At 42.4% G+C, this 17,125-nt stretch overlaps 1 protein-coding gene across 1 annotated transcript in view; it reads right to left on the bottom strand.

Moving 5' to 3' along the window:
• Positions 1-3,892, bottom strand: part of LOC138958449 (uncharacterized) — a 30,853-nt gene extending 26,961 nt beyond the window's left edge. Inside the window, exon 1 of the mRNA XM_070329616.1 lies at positions 3,740-3,892. The gene's annotated coding sequence lies outside the window, so the exon portion shown is untranslated. The remainder of the gene's footprint in view (positions 1-3,739) is intronic.
• Positions 3,893-17,125: the final 13,233 nt, after the last annotated feature.

Genomic DNA, 17,125 nt, shown 5'->3' with positions numbered 1-17,125 from the left:
CACACACACCACACGCATAATAATACCCCACTTCGCTGTGCTCAGTTCCGTACAGCAGTCGCCTCCACTCTCCATTTCTGGACCTCACTAACACACACTGACTGCGGAAACATGCCACGTAGATGTTACCAGCCCTGTCCACAGCCACTTGTGAGGGACGTTTCATGTCTGCGTGGGTCAGTGTGCCAACAACCTCATCGGAGCCTGTATCCACTATGTACACCGCGTCTTGCGAATTATCAGACACTAAGATGTGACCGTTCTCCAGGCAAAGATGTTGAGGCGAACACAGCCCCTCAAACGTGCTGGCATCCAGGACCGTTCTCATAACGTTACCTTCGCGAGTGACGATGTCAACACGTGCGAACTGATCGTTGTTTGCACTGCAGCTGACAATGAGAGTGTCATCGAGACTATTTCCTGCTATCCCGCAGTAAGTTGCTAGCGTCTGGAACTCTGATTTAACGTCCACCTGGTCGTCCACGTTCAGCAGGTAGATGGTGTTGGTTGTGGTTGTAGCGGCGATCAAGCCATCGTGCAAGAGCGCGAGGCGTAAAGGGGACTGAGTGAGTTCAATGCTAGCGTACACACGGTGGAGTCAGTCCCAACACCTTCACCGTCTTGTTGTTGGAATCTGCCATGACCAGTCTGTTGTCTTGAGTACTGACAATGGCGGTGATGAAAGGTTTGATTTTGTCCTTTGGGGTTTCAGGATTGGAGCTAAAGACACGTCGTGTGGTCATCGTCATAAAGTCCTTTTGTTCTGCTGATTGCTCCTCATCATCTGTAAATTGAGACTTTCTTGTTTTTGTACATGTGGTAAGAATGACGAAGGCACTGCTTTTACAGTACCTGCATGTCACTCTATGATATTCATAGCTGTGACCAAGAAAACTACATGTATTACAAAAAAAGGGAATAGGAAAAAGAAATGGAAAAAAAACCAAGTAAAATATTGAAGAAAGATCGATTCATTGGTAATCAAACATTATCCACAGCTAGAAAAGTGAAGTTATGTTGCTCATTGACCTAAAAGTAAAACTTTAAAAAGAAAGTAGGCGTTCCTGTTTGCGAGTGTGTGTGTGTGTGTGTGTGTGTGTGTGTGTGTGTGTGTGTGTGTGTGTGTGTGTGTGTGTGTGCGCGTGCGTGCGTGCGTGCGTGTGTGCGTGCACGCGCGCGCGCGTGTGTGTGTGTGTGTCTGTCTGTCATGTCTGTCTGTGTAAAACTGCTTACCGGTGTAACGCCTTCTGGCCACTTCTGCTCCGGTCTGTTGTTCTTCAGTACACTGCACAGGGAGATGAGAGAATGCAGCCCACGTCACTTCCGGTCGACGCTGTGGGGGCACCAGTTGTGACAGGACTTTATGCACTTCCGGTTCCTGTTTCAAGACGTCGTGCAGGTGGCTGGCATCAACTTCCATTAGAAATTCCACGCGTTTTGTGAGATTAAGCAGACCGTCGAAGATGGAATCGGTGGAATAATGTATTCAGTAGTTCCTCGGGTATGTTTTCTTTTTGCAGTTCTTTTATCACATCAGTGTAGAGTTCTTCTGTGTGCTCTGTGAGAAACTTGGTCACGATGACCTCTCTTTCAGCAGCGCGTATTACTGTGCTCCCTTCCTTTCCGTTTAGCGCGGATTCCTTCTCTTCACCCCAGTCTGATTTCAGGACCATCACTCTATCACCGACTGAAATCATTGAAATCATTGAAATAAATTGCAAATCAATGCCTCAATTTTGTTTCGCAGCAATTCAACGGAGAAATTTATAATTTATGCCCGTGTCGGACATCAGTAATCAAAGAATGTTACAAGGCGCTAACTGAGTTTGAACAAAAAACAATCATGCTTTACCATTTTCTTCCGGACTTGACCACACGATTAACTAACCAGTGTTCGAAAGATTTAAAGCCTGCGCAAGTAATGTAGGCTTTTTTCCCTTTCCTTTTTTCAGAATTAATGTGTGCAGTCTGGTTTGTGTATAACACTATGCTTATCGGAACTGATACTTACCGGAACCAATCTCTTCCAGATCAGTTGCCACGTGCATCTTAACTGGGAGATGGCCTTGAACCGTAATTACAGTGTGGCGTTGAGTCAAGGTCACGTTTTTTGCCGTAGAGATGAGCAGGTCACCCGAAGGTAGTTTCGTCAGTTGACTTACTGAATCTGTTTTACAAAACCAAGGTAAACGTGCAGTATTATTAAACAAACTTATTTACTATTACTTACATTGCTTGAATAGTATCTGCTGCGTCTAAGATAACAGTTGTTAAATACAAGACTGAAATAAAACTTTATTGTCACTAAACCATGTTTTCATGACTTTTTTTGTCCCATCGCTATGCATTCTGGGTCGATTAATTCCTCCCAGTGGAAAGCTGGCAGCTACCCAGTCGTGTGCGTTTTTAGATGCAATCAGTCATCAGCACTTCTGGAAGAATGACCGCGCTATTTTTACGTGCCGCAGTGGTGTCAGGTCCATCCGTTCAATGCAGAACGAAATTCAACTACCAAAGAAACGTTTAATTAAACATCCATACGATCACTATTGTCTGAAATACGAGACGTTTAATGAGGAATACTCACGCGACCAAAGAGAATGCATTAGATAAAGCGTATTTGCACACTTGGGCCACATATGTAAGTTTAGTGTGTACGTAGTAAATTACATTTCCGAAATCGATTTAAAAAATGTATCTTATTTCTTGTCGGTTCCTGATTCAAAAAACATATAGATATAATTTGTTTGGATTAAAAACAAGCTCAGAAAGTTAAAAAGAATAGAGATACAGAAATGCGTGCTATCCTGCTGAGCGCAACTACTACCGCGCTATTCTGGATTGTCAGTCAAGTTTCACTGCCATTGCCACGAGCGATGGACTGACGATGCTACGAGTATACGGTCTTGCTGAAAAAATGCAGTGCGTTCAGTTTCATTATGTGAGTTCGACAGCTTGACTAAATGTTTTCTTTTCGCCTTACGCGACTTGTCTAGCTAGTATTCCCTAACCCAATGTATTGCTTTCAATGCATTGTTGTTGTTTTCTCAATACCTTCTTTGTCGCTGGGTTGATCGTTGATAGTTATGACATGATCTGCAATGATGAGATCACGTGCTTCTCTGATCATGACCTGCATATTCAGAAAAGGGCAAATCAAGAACACTAAAACCAAATCCTGTTTCTATTACTGCTATATACAACAATTAAACCGACACAAAAACAGTGGAACTAGTACCTTATGTTGACGATACGTTATGCGAACTACCAAACACACACACACACAAACACACACACACACTGCACACACACACACACACACTAACACACATTCACACACACACACACACACACACAAACGCGCGCGCGCGCGCAACAACAGTTAACACTACTTTAAAAACAACATCAATATTGCAACCACCACCACAAGCACTACAAGACTGAGAAGGGTGCACGAGGGGGGAGAGAGAGAGAGAGAGAGAGAGAGAGAGAGAGAGAGAGAGAGAGAGAGAGAGAGAGAGAGAGAGAGAGCGACAGACAGACAGACAGACAGAGACAGACAGACAGACAGACAGACAGAGACACAGATAGACAGAGACACAGACAGACAGACAGACAGACAGACAATTGTACTGTTACTTACTGATCGCTTTTTCTTTGCTTTTGTGATGTGATTCGTGAATGTTGCAAGCTGAAAAGCATATTTCTTTAAAACTATTTACGTCAAAATAGTACTCACATTGCGTGGAGACGAAGAAGAAGCAGAACAGAGCTTTCCACACCGGGAACACACAGGATTTTCACATTCGCATAATGAACCACCGCGCGAAGTTGTTACGCTCTCTTCTCCTTGCAGTGTAGATGTCGCCATAACAGCGTTTCTTCATAAGTTAAAATGTCCAGGTCTGAGAGAAAAACACACAAACACACATCAGTGCTATGTAGATTAACAGACACGTATTTCACCACATTATAAACAAGAGAACACGCGTGTCCCAAAAGGTGCGTCGAAACTGTAACACTTCCAACAACAACAAACAATCTTAGCCTAAAAGCACGTGGCGAGAGAGAAACTGACAAGTGAAACTGACTAGCGACAGTCAGCGCTAAACTCCTGTACCGCTTCCGTGTCGGTTTCTCTACACTACAGGCCCACCACGGTCGAGGCTATACAGAAGTCAAAAAAAACCTCTGTCGCTTTTTTTCCCCACACTAGGAGAAAATAAATCGCTCATAAAACTTTTCAATGCACAGAATGCTTGAAAGAAAAAAGAGGTACTCACAGAATTAGTGCTTTTGCTCTGCTATCCAAAGGTTTGAATGTTTGAAAGCAGAATCGGCTTTCCCTTATATCTTGGCTGAGGGCGGCGCTTCGAGTGAGTGACAGGCGTAGGCCTCGGCGTCACTCGTCGAAGCCCAATCGGAAAACCGCCGGCCGGAAACGCGACGGGTCAGTCTTCATTCATTGAGGAGTAGGTTGTAGTAGAGCTAGTAAAGCCTCTAATCTCTCTATGAGAGTTCTGTTTCAGGTATATATATGCGCTCTTCGATTTACGCCTATCATCATTGTATTAGTCACTGATGCATAACGCAAACCGTGGGTGTGTGAACTTGGGGAGGTAGGAAGGAGGGGGGGGGGTGAGGTGTGGCTCCGGCCGTAGGGGGACTGGTGGGGTTGAAGGGGGGGGGTGAGAGAGACAGAGAGAGAGACAGAGAGAGAGAGACAGAGAGACAGGGATAGATAGACACCGAGAGAGAGAGAGAGAGAGAGAGAGAGAGAGATACAGAGAGAAAGAGAGAGAGAGACAGAATGAGAAAGAGAGAAAGAGACAGAGAGAGAGACAGGCAGACAGAGACAGAGAGAGGGAGAGAGATTGGGAGACAGAGACAGAGAGAGGGAGAGAGAGAGGGGTGTTCACAAAAACTAAGATTGAAAACTTATTATCTCTCTGTGTCTCAGTGTCTGTCTGTCTGTCAGTCTATGTGTGTGTGTGCGTGTGTGTGTGTGTGTGTGTGTGTGTGTGTGTGTGTGTGTGTGAGTGAGTGAGAGAGAAGGAGAGAGAGAGAGAGAGAGAAAGAGAGAGAGAGAGAAAACCCATGAAGAATGGGGAAGGAAAGAGGAACTGGAAAAAAAACACCTCTCCCAGGTATCAAGCAAGGAAACGTGGCCCTCGGGAAGAAGGGAGGGAACTCTGCCCGCACCCCCCTCCTCCCCCCTTTCCTCTCGCACAGGTAAGAAAGGTGGTTGAGGCAGAGTGAGCGGAAAGAGAGGGGGCGGGGGTTACGACGAGACAGACGTGAGCAAAGAACCTGTCAGCGCAAGAGATTTTTCTCTCACAGCGTATTCCTCTCTCTCAGTCTCTCTGTATGTAGACTATCTGTCATACCGCTGGACTGTATCAGCTTACGATTCTAGCTTCACTCGACAGGTATAGGTAAAGCGTTCAGCTTTGTGAGCTTCAACAATAACCACTACCGAGATGTTCGACACTGTTGTGTTTGCTGCCGGGCTACGACTTGAAGAGTTCTCGACTTTACGCACAGCAGGTACAAAGAATCAAAGATTCTGCCTTGATTCCATTTAGCTTGAAGGTATGATGAAACTAACACGAAACGTGAGTTATTGGGACGTTGAATCATAGACAGAACAATACGATATAGGATATCAGCCTAGCGGTCTTTTATTGTCGACAAACAAGAAAACATAAAAAAGATGAGATAATGAACAGAACATTGGCTTGAACGTGTTGGATAACAGAAACAAATGAAGATTTTAAAACGTCAGCGGTCTATCTGTTTAGTTTTTTCCCTTTCCGTTAACTGGCGAAGTCCAGAAAATGTTCTCCTCAACGTAAAGTATAATGCAAATGTCCTCCTGCGCTCTTTTTTTTTCACCTGTAGATTGCGGCGACAGTTTCAGACTAGCTCTGAGCTGATAGGAATTCTGAGCCAGCCCGTTGTGCGGTGTCAGCTGAGCTATAGGCGATCCGGGATCCCGAGCGATACATGATTGTGTGAAGCGGCGGTCGCGCGATGTAGAAAGATCGCATGATGGAACTATTCTGTTCTTCTTGTGCTGAAGAGTCGGCTGATGTTTGGATGTTTGCTCCCTAATGTATAATTAGCTCTTGTCAGATGACTTTTGACTGTCGTTGCTTTTCATTGGCTTTTGTGTCGGTGTGTGTGTATTTTGAAAGAAAAAAAAACACGATAAAAAACAACAACAAGAAACGAAAACAAACCCACCAAAATCAAACAAACAAACAGCAAACAAACAAACTAACAAACAAACAAACAAACAAAATATGCTTGTGTGCACGGTGTGCACGGAGTTTTGTTTGTTTGACGTTTTAAAATCTTCATTTGTTTCTGTTATCCAACACGTTCAAGCCAATGTTCTGTTCATTATCATCTTTTTTTATGTTTTCTTGTTTGTCGACTATAAAAGACCGCTAGGCTGATATCCTATATCGTATTGTTCTGTCTATGATTCAACGTCCCAATAACTCACGTTTCGTGTTAGTTTCATCATACCTTCAAGCTAAATGGAATCAAGGCAGAATCTTTGATTCTTTGTACCTGCTGTGCGTAAAGTCGAGAACTCTTCAAGTCGTAGCCCGGCAGCAAACACAACAGTGTCGAACATCTCGGTAGTGGTTATTGTTGAAGCTCACAAAGCTGAACGCTTTACCTATACCTGTCGAGTGAAGCTAGAATCGTAAGCTGATACAGTCCAGCGGTATGACAGATAGTCTACATACAGAGAGACTGAGAGAGAGGAATACGCTGTGAGAGAAAAATCTCTTGCGCTGACAGGTTCTTTGCTCACGTCTGTCTCGTCGTAACCCCCGCCCCCTCTCTTTCCGCTCACTCTGCCTCAACCACCTTTCTTACCTGTGCGAGAGGAAAGGGGGGAGGAGGGGGGTGCGGGCAGAGTTCCCTCCCTTCTTCCCGAGGGCCACGTTTCCTTGCTTGATACCTGGGAGAGGTGTTTTTTTTCCAGTTCCTCTTTCCTTCCCCATTCTTCATGGGTTTTCTCTCTCTCTCTCTCTCTCTCTCTCTCTCTCTCTCTCTCTCTCGATCACTCTCCTTCTCACTCACTCACTCACACACACACACACACACACACACACACACACACACACACAGACTGACAGACAGACAGACAGACAGACACTGAGACACAGAGAGATAATAAGTTTTCAATCTTAGTTTTTGTGAACACCCCTCTCTCTCTCTCTCTCTCTCTCTCTCTCTCTCTCTCTCTCTCTCTCTCTCTGTCTCTGTCTCTTTGTCTCTCTGTCTCTGTCTCTGTCTCTGTCTCTTTGTCTCTCTGTCTCTCTCTCTCTCTCTGTCTCTCTCTTTTTCTCTCTCTCTCTCTGTCTTTCTCTCTCTCTCTGTATCTCTCTCTCTGTTTCTCTCTCTCTCTCTGTCTCTCTCTCTCTGTGTCTCTCTGTGTCTCTCTCTCTCTCTCTGTCTCTCTCACCCACCCCCCCCCCCCCCCCCTTCAACCCCACCAGTCCCCCTACGGCCGGAGCCACACCTCACCCCCCCCCTCCTTCCTACCTCCCCAAGTTCACACACCCGGGCCACGGTTTGCGTTATGCATCAGTGACTAATACAATGATGATAGGCGTAAATCGAAGAGCGCATATATATACCTGAAACAGAACTCTCATAAAGAGATTAGAGGCTTTACTAGCTCTACTACAACCTACTCCTCAATGAATGAAGACTGACCCGTCGCGTTTCCGGCCGGCGGTTTTCCGATTGGGCTTCGACGAGTGACGTCGAGGCCTACGCCTGTCACTCACTCGAAGCGCCGCCCTCAGCCAAGATATAAGGGAAAGCCGATTCTGCTTTCAAACATTCAAACCTTTGGATAGCAGAGCAAAAGCACTAATTCTGTGAGTACCTCTTTTTTCTTTCAAGCATTCTGTGCATTGAAAAGTTTTATGAGCGATGTATTTTCTCCTAGTGTGGGGAAAAAAAGCGACAGAGTTTTTTTTTGACTTCTGTATAGCCTCGACCGTGGTGGGCCTGTAGTGTAGAGAAACCGACACGGAAGCGGTACAGGAGTTTAGCGCTGACTGTCGCTAGTCAGTTTCACTTGTCAGTTTCTCTCTCGCCACGTGCTTTTAGGCTAAGATTGTTTGTTGTTGTCGGAAGTGTTACAGTTTCGACGCACCTTTTGGGACACGCGTGTTCTCTTGTTTATAATGTGGTGAAATACGTGTCTGTTTATCTACATAGCACTGATGTGTGTTTGTGTGTTTTTCTCTCAGATCAGGACATTTTAACTTATGAAGAAACGCTGTTATGGCGACATCAGCACTGAACGGAGGAGAGAGAGCAACAACATCGCGCGGTGGTTCATTATGCGAATGTGAAAATCCTGTGTGTTCCCGGTGTGGAAAGCTCTGTTCTGATTCTTCTTCGTCTCCACTCAATGTGAGTACTATTTTGACGTAAATAGTCACGAAATATGCTTTTCAGCTTGCAACATTCACGAATCACATCACAAAAGCAAAGAAAAAGCGATCAGTAAGTAACAGTACAATTGTCTGTCTGTCTGTTTGTCTGTCTGTGTCTCTGTCTGTCTGTCTGTATATGTATGTCTGTCTGTCTGTCTCTCTCTCTATCTCTCTCTCTATCTCTCTCTCTCTCTCTCTCTCTCTCTCTCTCTCTCTCCCCTCTCGTGCACCCTTCTCAGTCTTGTAGTGCTGGTGGTGGTGGTTGCAATATTGATGTTGTTTTTAAAGTAGTGTTAACTGTTGTTGCGCGCGCGTTTGTGTGTGTGTGTGTGTGTGTGTGTGTGTGTGTGTGTGAATGTGTGTTAGTGTGTGTGTGTGTGTGCAGTGTGTGTGTGTGTTTGTGTGTGTGTGTGTTTGGTAGTTCGCATAACGTATCGTCAACATAAGGTACTAGTTCCACTGTTTTTGTGTCGGTTTAATTGTTGTATAGACAGGTTTCACAGTCTTCAGAGTCGGGTTTGATATTAAATAAAATGTTTCGTTTTGTTTAGTCGTGAATTTTCACTGGTCTATGTCGAATGTCTTCGGAATTTACATATGAAAAATAAACTTTGATCGAATTCAAGTCAAGTTTGTATTCCCCACCTGCGAAAGAGGTAGGTCGGTCGTGAGAAATGAGACAGACACGATTTCCCTTTTTAGCCACATTGCAATAGACAAAGGCACCAGTACAAAAACACACACAGAAATCCAGTGAAAAGTACATTAGAAACCAAAGAACAGAGATAGATGAACACACTTAGTTAAAAAAGAAATGAATGTGTTTATATTTAGTCGATACAATCGCATGTGAAGTAAACGGTCTTTTTTTCTAAATGTGTCTGTCTCAAAAACATTAATTACAAATCTGTTCAGTTTGAATGGCTGTCAAAAGGTTTGGACGTAAAATGCTTTTAAGAAGTAGCAATTTCCATCAAATCACGACATGAAAGGGTTTTGAAAGGCTAACTACGGCTTATTCTACTTGCGCTTGGTCATTTTGTCACTCGGGCAAGGTGTCTGTCTCATTTTTTCTCACGACCGCCCTGCAGACAAATCGTCTGTTATAACCGCCATACACAGCAAATTGTCATGATGCGACCAATTTTACACTTCCTATCCGTTGTCAGGCAGATGATCAACTGGTTGACTAAAGAATTTTTCGGCATGTGTTTATTTCAGAACACGTTATTTACTGTCTGTCTCTGAAAACCTTGAATTCTCACGACCGCCCGGCACTATTGACGGTCATTTCTTACCAAATGTTAAGCAGATTCATGTTTAAAATAACAACATTCAATGACTGTGTCTGATCAATGCCAGTGTTTTTTTTCAATCCTTGAATGCACTGCATTGTGAATGTTGTGGTCAAGTGAGAGTTTTATAGACATCGCCGTACGTTTTTCAACACTTTGATGACGTCAGACAGCAGATTGAAAACGTTCCAACTTGGAAAGACAGCCAGTCACGATCATATAATCGTAGGGAATCAATAGTTGCTTTGTTTGTTTACTTTCAAGTGCTTTTAAAAGTTTGATTTTTGTCATGGTTATTGTTGCATATGTGCGTGCGTGCGTTCTTGCGTGAGCGCGCGCGTGTCAGTGTGGATGAATATAGGGTAAGTGTATCCAATTCCGACCGACTTTGGCGGTACCAAAATCTGACCGATTTTCCAAGTCACTTTAATGATGACTTTAGCAAGTCACTTTAACGTCATCCCAACAGAAAGAATGTCATTCATACAAGGGCCATTCATGAACCGGTTGATGACGCGAAGTCACGAACCAATCGTTTCGTCACGAGAGTTAATTGTGTCATATGCACCGCAGGTTGTCTAATACTTGGCGTCATTTTTACATTTAGTCAAGTTTTGACTAAATGTTTTAACATAGAGGGGGAATCGAGACGAGGGTCGTGGTGTGTGTCTGTCTGTCTGTCTGTATGTCTGTCTGTCTGTGTGTGTGTGTAGAGCGATACAGAGTAAACTACTGGACCGATCTTTATGAAATTTTACATGAGAGTTCCTGGGTATGATATCCCCAGATGTATTTTTCATTTTTGCGTTACATGTCTTTGATGACGTCATGTCCGGCTTTTTGTAAAAGTTGAGGCGGCACTGTCACACTCTCATTTTTTAATGAAATTGATTGAAATTTTGATCAAGCAATCTTCGACGAAGGCCGGACTTTGCTGTTGCATTTCACTTTTGAGGCTTAAAAATTGATTGATGAATTTGGTCATTAAAAATCTGAAACCTGTAATTATATATTTGTTTTCATAAAACGATCCAAAAACTATTTTATCTTATTCTTCATTATTTTCTGATTAAAAAAACATATAAATATGTTATATTCGGATTAAAAACAAGCTCTGAAAATTAAAAATATAAAAATTATGATTAAAATAAAATTTCCGAAATCGATTTAAAAACAATTTCATCTTATTTCTTGGTTGTTGTTAACCACCTTTTCACCATTGGCTAAGGTTACCTCTTCCTCTCTGATTCTTGTGCCAATTAAGGTTCAGTCTGCAGTGGATATACTGGGACAGCGTCCAGGTACTATGCCACAGTTCAGTCTGTAGTAGATATACTGACACAGCGTCCAATTACTATGCCACAGTTCAGCCTGTAGTGGATATATACTGGGACAGCGTCCAGGTACTATATCACAGTTCAGTCTGTAGTGGATATACTGGGACAGCGTCAAGGTACTATGCCACAGTTCAGTCTGTAGTGGATATATACTGGGACAGCGTCCAGGTACTATATCACAGTTCAGTCTGTAGTGGATATACTGGGACAGCGTCAAGGTACTATGCCACAGTTCAGTCTGCAGTGGATATACTGGGACTGCATCCAGGTACTATGCCACAGTGCAATCTGTATTGGATATACTAGGACTGCGTTAAGGTACTCTGCCACAGTCTTTGAGGACGTCTTTTCCGTTTTTGTGATAGTTGGGGCGGAACTGTCAAGTAATCTTTGACTCAGTCGGGACTTTGATATTGCATTAGAGCTAGGTAGCTTGAAAATAAGCGAATAAGTTCGCTCATTAAAATTGTCATCAATAACAAATATTTCATTATAGATTCAAACATTACTGCATTGTATTTCTTATCTTTTTCTGATTTAAAATATATATACATATGTATTGTTTACTTTAAAAACGCGTTCAGAATTAAAGAAAACAGGTTGAGTATGCTTCGCGGAGACGAGTGTGACCCGTGACGGTTTTCGGGTATGGTTAACCGAGACTATCTGAATTTAGTCTCGCCGATGACTGTTTTTTTGAGTTTATCCTTTAATTTGATGCCTATAGATTGACTAAAGGTTTATATATCGCTTCACGCGACTTGTTTTACATTTCGTCAAGTTATGTAAGTTCAGAATTGTATTATTAAATTTGTTACATAACATTCTAAAAATTGCAAATAATAATAACACTTTTGATTACAGATTCAAAAGTCATTGCATTGTATCCTTTCGATTTCCTGGATCCCAATGTATAAACAGATATGTTATGCTTAGTGTGAAAATCTGCTCAAATGAGAAAAATCGCCTTTTTTGTTCATATGCATCGCGGAGGCAACCCGTCTCGGTCTTCTGGTTTCGGCTAGCCAAATCTCACTAGCATTGTTAATGACTCGTCCCTGGTTCCAATGATGATCTTTTAGTTTCAAACCAACTTAATGTTTTATTATCGCTTCACATGACTTGTTCGGTATTTTTTTCGCTGTCATGATGTCACCATTTAGAGGGTAGGGTTACATTTACAGGTATTTATTTCTAAGAATATTCAACTTTTTTTCCAACATCGTTTTATTTTTTTTATTGGTGAATGATTCTACTTTAACAAAAAACAAGTCGCGTAAGGCGAAAATACAATATTTAGTCAAGTAGCTGCCCTTTTTCAGCAAGACCGTATACTCGTAGCATCGTCAGTCCACCGCTCATGGCAAAGGCAGTGAAATTGACAAGAAGAGCGGGGTAGTAGTTGCGCTAAGAAGGATAGCACGCTTTTCTGTACCTCTCTTTGTTTTAACTTTCTGAGCGTGTTTTTAATCCAAACATATCATATCTATATGTTTTTGGAATCAGGAACCGACAAGGAATAAGATGAAAGTGTTTTTAAATTGATTTGGACAATTTAATTTTGATAATAATTTTTATATATTTAATTTTCAGAGCTTGTTTTTAATCCGAATATAACATATTTATATGTTTTTGGAATCAGCAAATGATGGAGAATAAGATAAACGTAAATTTGGATCGTTTTATAAATTTTTATTTTTTTTTACAATTTTCCGATTTTTAATGACCAAAGTCATTAATTCATTTTTAAGCCACCAAGCTGAAATGCAATACCGAACCCCGGGCTTCGTCGAAGATTACTTGACCAAAATTTCAACCAATTTGGTTGAAAAATGAGGGCGTGACAGTGCCGCCTCAACTTTCACGAAAAGCCGGATATGACGTCATCAAAGACATTTATCAAAAAAATGAAAAAAACGTTCGGGGATTTCATACCCAGGAACTCTCATGTCAAATTTCATAAAGATCGGTCCAGTAGTTTAGTCTGAATCGCTCTACACACACACACAGACACACACACAGACACACACACAGACACACGCACATACACCATACCCTCGTTTCGATTCCCCCTCGATGTTAAAATATTTAGTCAAAACTTGACTAAATATAAAAAGAGAAATGGAGTGCAATTAACATTGTTACTTTTTGAAGGTATGCTCATGACGTGCATCACAGCGAAATAGCAGTTCAGAAGAACGGAATTCCCATAATTAGTCCTTATTTGCTGCTTTTTTCACTGAGCTCGGAAATGATATTTTGCTTGCATTGTTATTGCTTAATTTATTAAAGCCTCTGGACAATATTCTTTGAATAAATGGTTATCCAATTCTGTTTAAGTCTATCCCTTTGTTTGATAGAGTAATGTAACAAGATATCACATTATGTCGACAAGAATGCGTCTGCATACAAGTTTTTGTCTTGATTTCATCCAGGAGGATGTAATTAAGGCTTTAATAAAAACATTATTTCAAAGGTCTCTGTCAAGATTGATTTTGTTGAAAAAAAAGGAAGTCTGTGATTGAAGATTGTGAAACCTGCCGATAGCAGTAATAGAAACAGGATTTGGTTTTAGTGTTCTTGATTTGCCCTTTTCTGAATATGCAGGTCATGATCAGAGAAGCACGAGATCTCATCATTGCAGATCATGTCATAACTATCAACGATCAACCCAGCGACAAAGAAGGTATTGAGAAAACAACAACAATGCATTGAAAGCAATACATTGGGTTAGGGAATACTAGCTAGACAAGTCGCGTAAGGCGAAAAGAAAACATTTAGTCAAGCTGTCGAACTTACAGAATGAAACTGAACGCACTGCATTTGTTCACCAAGACCGTATACTCGTAGCATCGTCAATCCATCACTCGTGGCAAAGGCAGTGAAATTGACAATCTAGAATAGCGCGGTAGTAGTTGCGCTCAGCAGAATAGCACGCTTTTTTGTATCTCTATTCTTTTTAACTTTCTGAGCTTGTTTTTAATCCAAACAAATTATATCTATATGTTTTTTGAATCAGGAACCGACAAGAAATAAGATACATTTTTTAAATCGATTTCGGAAATGTAATTTACTACGTACACACTAAACTTACATATGTGGCCCAAGTGTGCAAATACGCTTTATCTAATGCATTCTCTTTGGTCGCGTGAGTATTCCTCATTAAACGTCTCGTATTTCAGACAATAGTGATCGTATGGATGTTTAATTAAACGTTTCTTTGGTAGTTGAATTTCGTTCTGCATTGAACGGATGGACCTGACACCACTGCGGCACGTAAAAATAGCGCGGTCATTCTTCCAGAAGTGCTGATGACTGATTGCATCTAAAAACGCACACGACTGGGTAGCTGCCAGCTTTCCACTGGGAGGAATTAATCGACCCAGAATGCATAGCGATGGGACAAAAAAAGTCATGAAAACATGGTTTAGTGACAATAAAGTTTTATTTCAGTCTTGTATTTAACAACTGTTATCTTAGACGCAGCAGATACTATTCAAGCAATGTAAGTAATAGTAAATAAGTTTGTTTAATAATACTGCACGTTTACCTTGGTTTTGTAAAACAGATTCAGTAAGTCAACTGACGAAACTACCTTCGGGTGACCTGCTCATCTCTACGGCAAAAAACGTGACCTTGACTCAACGCCACACTGTAATTACGGTTCAAGGCCATCTCCCAGTTAAGATGCACGTGGCAACTGATCTGGAAGAGATTGGTTCCGGTAAGTATCAGTTCCGATAAGCATAGTGTTATACACAAACCAGACTGCACACATTAATTCTGAAAAAAGGAAAGGGAAAAAAGCCTACATTACTTGCGCAGGCTTTAAATCTTTCGAACACTGGTTAGTTAATCGTGTGGTCAAGTCCGGAAGAAAATGGTAAAGCATGATTGTTTTTTGTTCAAACTCAGTTAGCGCCTTGTAACATTCTTTGATTACTGATGTCCGACACGGGCATAAATTATAAATTTCTCCGTTGAATTGCTGCGAAACAAAATTGAGGCATTGATTTGCAATTTATTTCAATGATTTCAATGATTTCAGTCGGTGATAGAGTGATGGTCCTGAAATCAGACTGGGGTGAAGAGAAGGAATCCGCGCTAAACGGAAAGGAAGGGAGCACAGTAATACGCGCTGCTGAAAGAGAGGTCATCGTGACCAAGTTTCTCACAGAGCACACAGAAGAACTCTACACTGATGTGATAAAAGAACTGCAAAAAGAAAACATACCCGAGGAACTACTGAATACATTATTCCACCGATTCCATCTTCGACGGTCTGCTTAATCTCACAAAACGCGTGGAATTTCTAATGGAAGTTGATGCCAGCCACCTGCACGACGTCTTGAAACAGGAACCGGAAGTGCATAAAGTCCTGTCACAACTGGTGCCCCCACAGCGTCGACCGGAAGTGACGTGGGCTGCATTCTCTCATCTCCCTGTGCAGTGTACTGAAGAACAACAGACCGGAGCAGAAGTGGCCAGAAGGCGTTACACCGGTAAGCAGTTTTACACAGACAGACATGACAGACAGATATGACAGACACACACACACACACACACACGCGCGCGCGCGCACGTACGCACGCACGCACGCACACACACACACACCCACACACACACACACACACACACTCGCAAACAGGAACGCCTACTTTCTTTTTAAAGTTTTAGGTCAATGAGCAACATAACTTCACTTTTCTAGCTGTGGATAATGTTTGATTACCAATGAATCGATCTTTCTTCAATATTTTACTTGGTTTTTTTTTCCATTTCTTTTTCCTATTCCCTTTTTTGTAATACATGTAGTTTTCTTGGTCACAGCTATAAATATCATAGAGTGACATGCAGGTACTGTAAAAGCAGTGCCTTCATCATTCTTACCACATGTACAAAAACAAGAAAGTCTCAATTTACAGATGATGAGGAGCAATCAGCAGAACAAAAGGACTTTATGACGATGACCACACGACGTGTCTTTAGCTCCAATCCTGCAACCCCAAAGGACAAAAGCAAACCTTTCATCACCGCCATTGTCAGTACTCAAGACAACAGACTGGTCATGGCAGATTCCAACAACAAGACGGTGAAGGTGTTGGGACTGACTCCACCTTACCGTGTGTACGCTAGCATCGAACTCACTCAGCCCCCTTTACGCCTCGCGCTCTTGCACGATGGCTTGATCGCCGCTACAACCACAACCAACACCATCTACCTGCTGAACGTGGACGACCAGGTGGACGTTAAATCAGAATTCCAGACGCTAGCAACTTACTGCGGGATAGCAGGAAATAGTCTCGATGACACTCTCATTGTCAGCTGCAGTGCAAACAACGATCAGTTCGCACGTGTTGACATCGTCACTCGCGAAGGTAACGTTATGAGAACGGTCCTGGATGCCAGCACGTTTGAGGGTCTGTGTTCGCCTCAACATCTTTGCCTAGAGAACGGTCACATCTTAGTGTCTGATAATTCGCAAGACGCGGTGTACATAGTGGATACAGGCTCCGATGAGGTTGTTGGCACACTGACCCACGCAGACATGAAACGTCCCTCACAAGTGGCTGTGGACAGGGCTGGTAACATCTACGTGGCATGTTTCCGCAGTCAGTGTGTGTTAGTGAGGTCCAGAAATGGAGAGTGGAGGCGACTGCTGTACGGAACTGAGCACAGCGAAGTGGGGTATGATTATGCGTGTGGTGTGTGTGTCACCAGCTGGGGGGTCGTAGTGGCATGGGATCAGGGTACCTGTGACTTTGTGCTGATTGGGTACGACTAAATGTTGACTTAGAATCAAATGAGTTTGGAGGATGAGAGTTACGTGTGTGTTGATGTGTTTGTTTGCTTGGTCTTTACTTTAAGTTGTGTGTACTCTCTAGTTTGAGGACCGCGACAGCCAAAGTCAGGCACACAAATAGGTTATCGTGCAGTAGAACTTGTAATGATACATTTTGTTTTGTTTGCAACGGATCTCATGTAAGTAAATATGTTTGAATCATTTCTGATCGATCAGAAA

Source organism: Littorina saxatilis, linkage group LG1 (assembly GCF_037325665.1).
Source record: "Littorina saxatilis isolate snail1 linkage group LG1, US_GU_Lsax_2.0, whole genome shotgun sequence".
Classification (NCBI taxonomy): domain Eukaryota; kingdom Metazoa; phylum Mollusca; class Gastropoda; order Littorinimorpha; family Littorinidae; genus Littorina; species Littorina saxatilis.
Note: the sequence above shows the minus strand (reverse complement) of the source record. Positions and strands in the feature narration are given on the sequence as shown.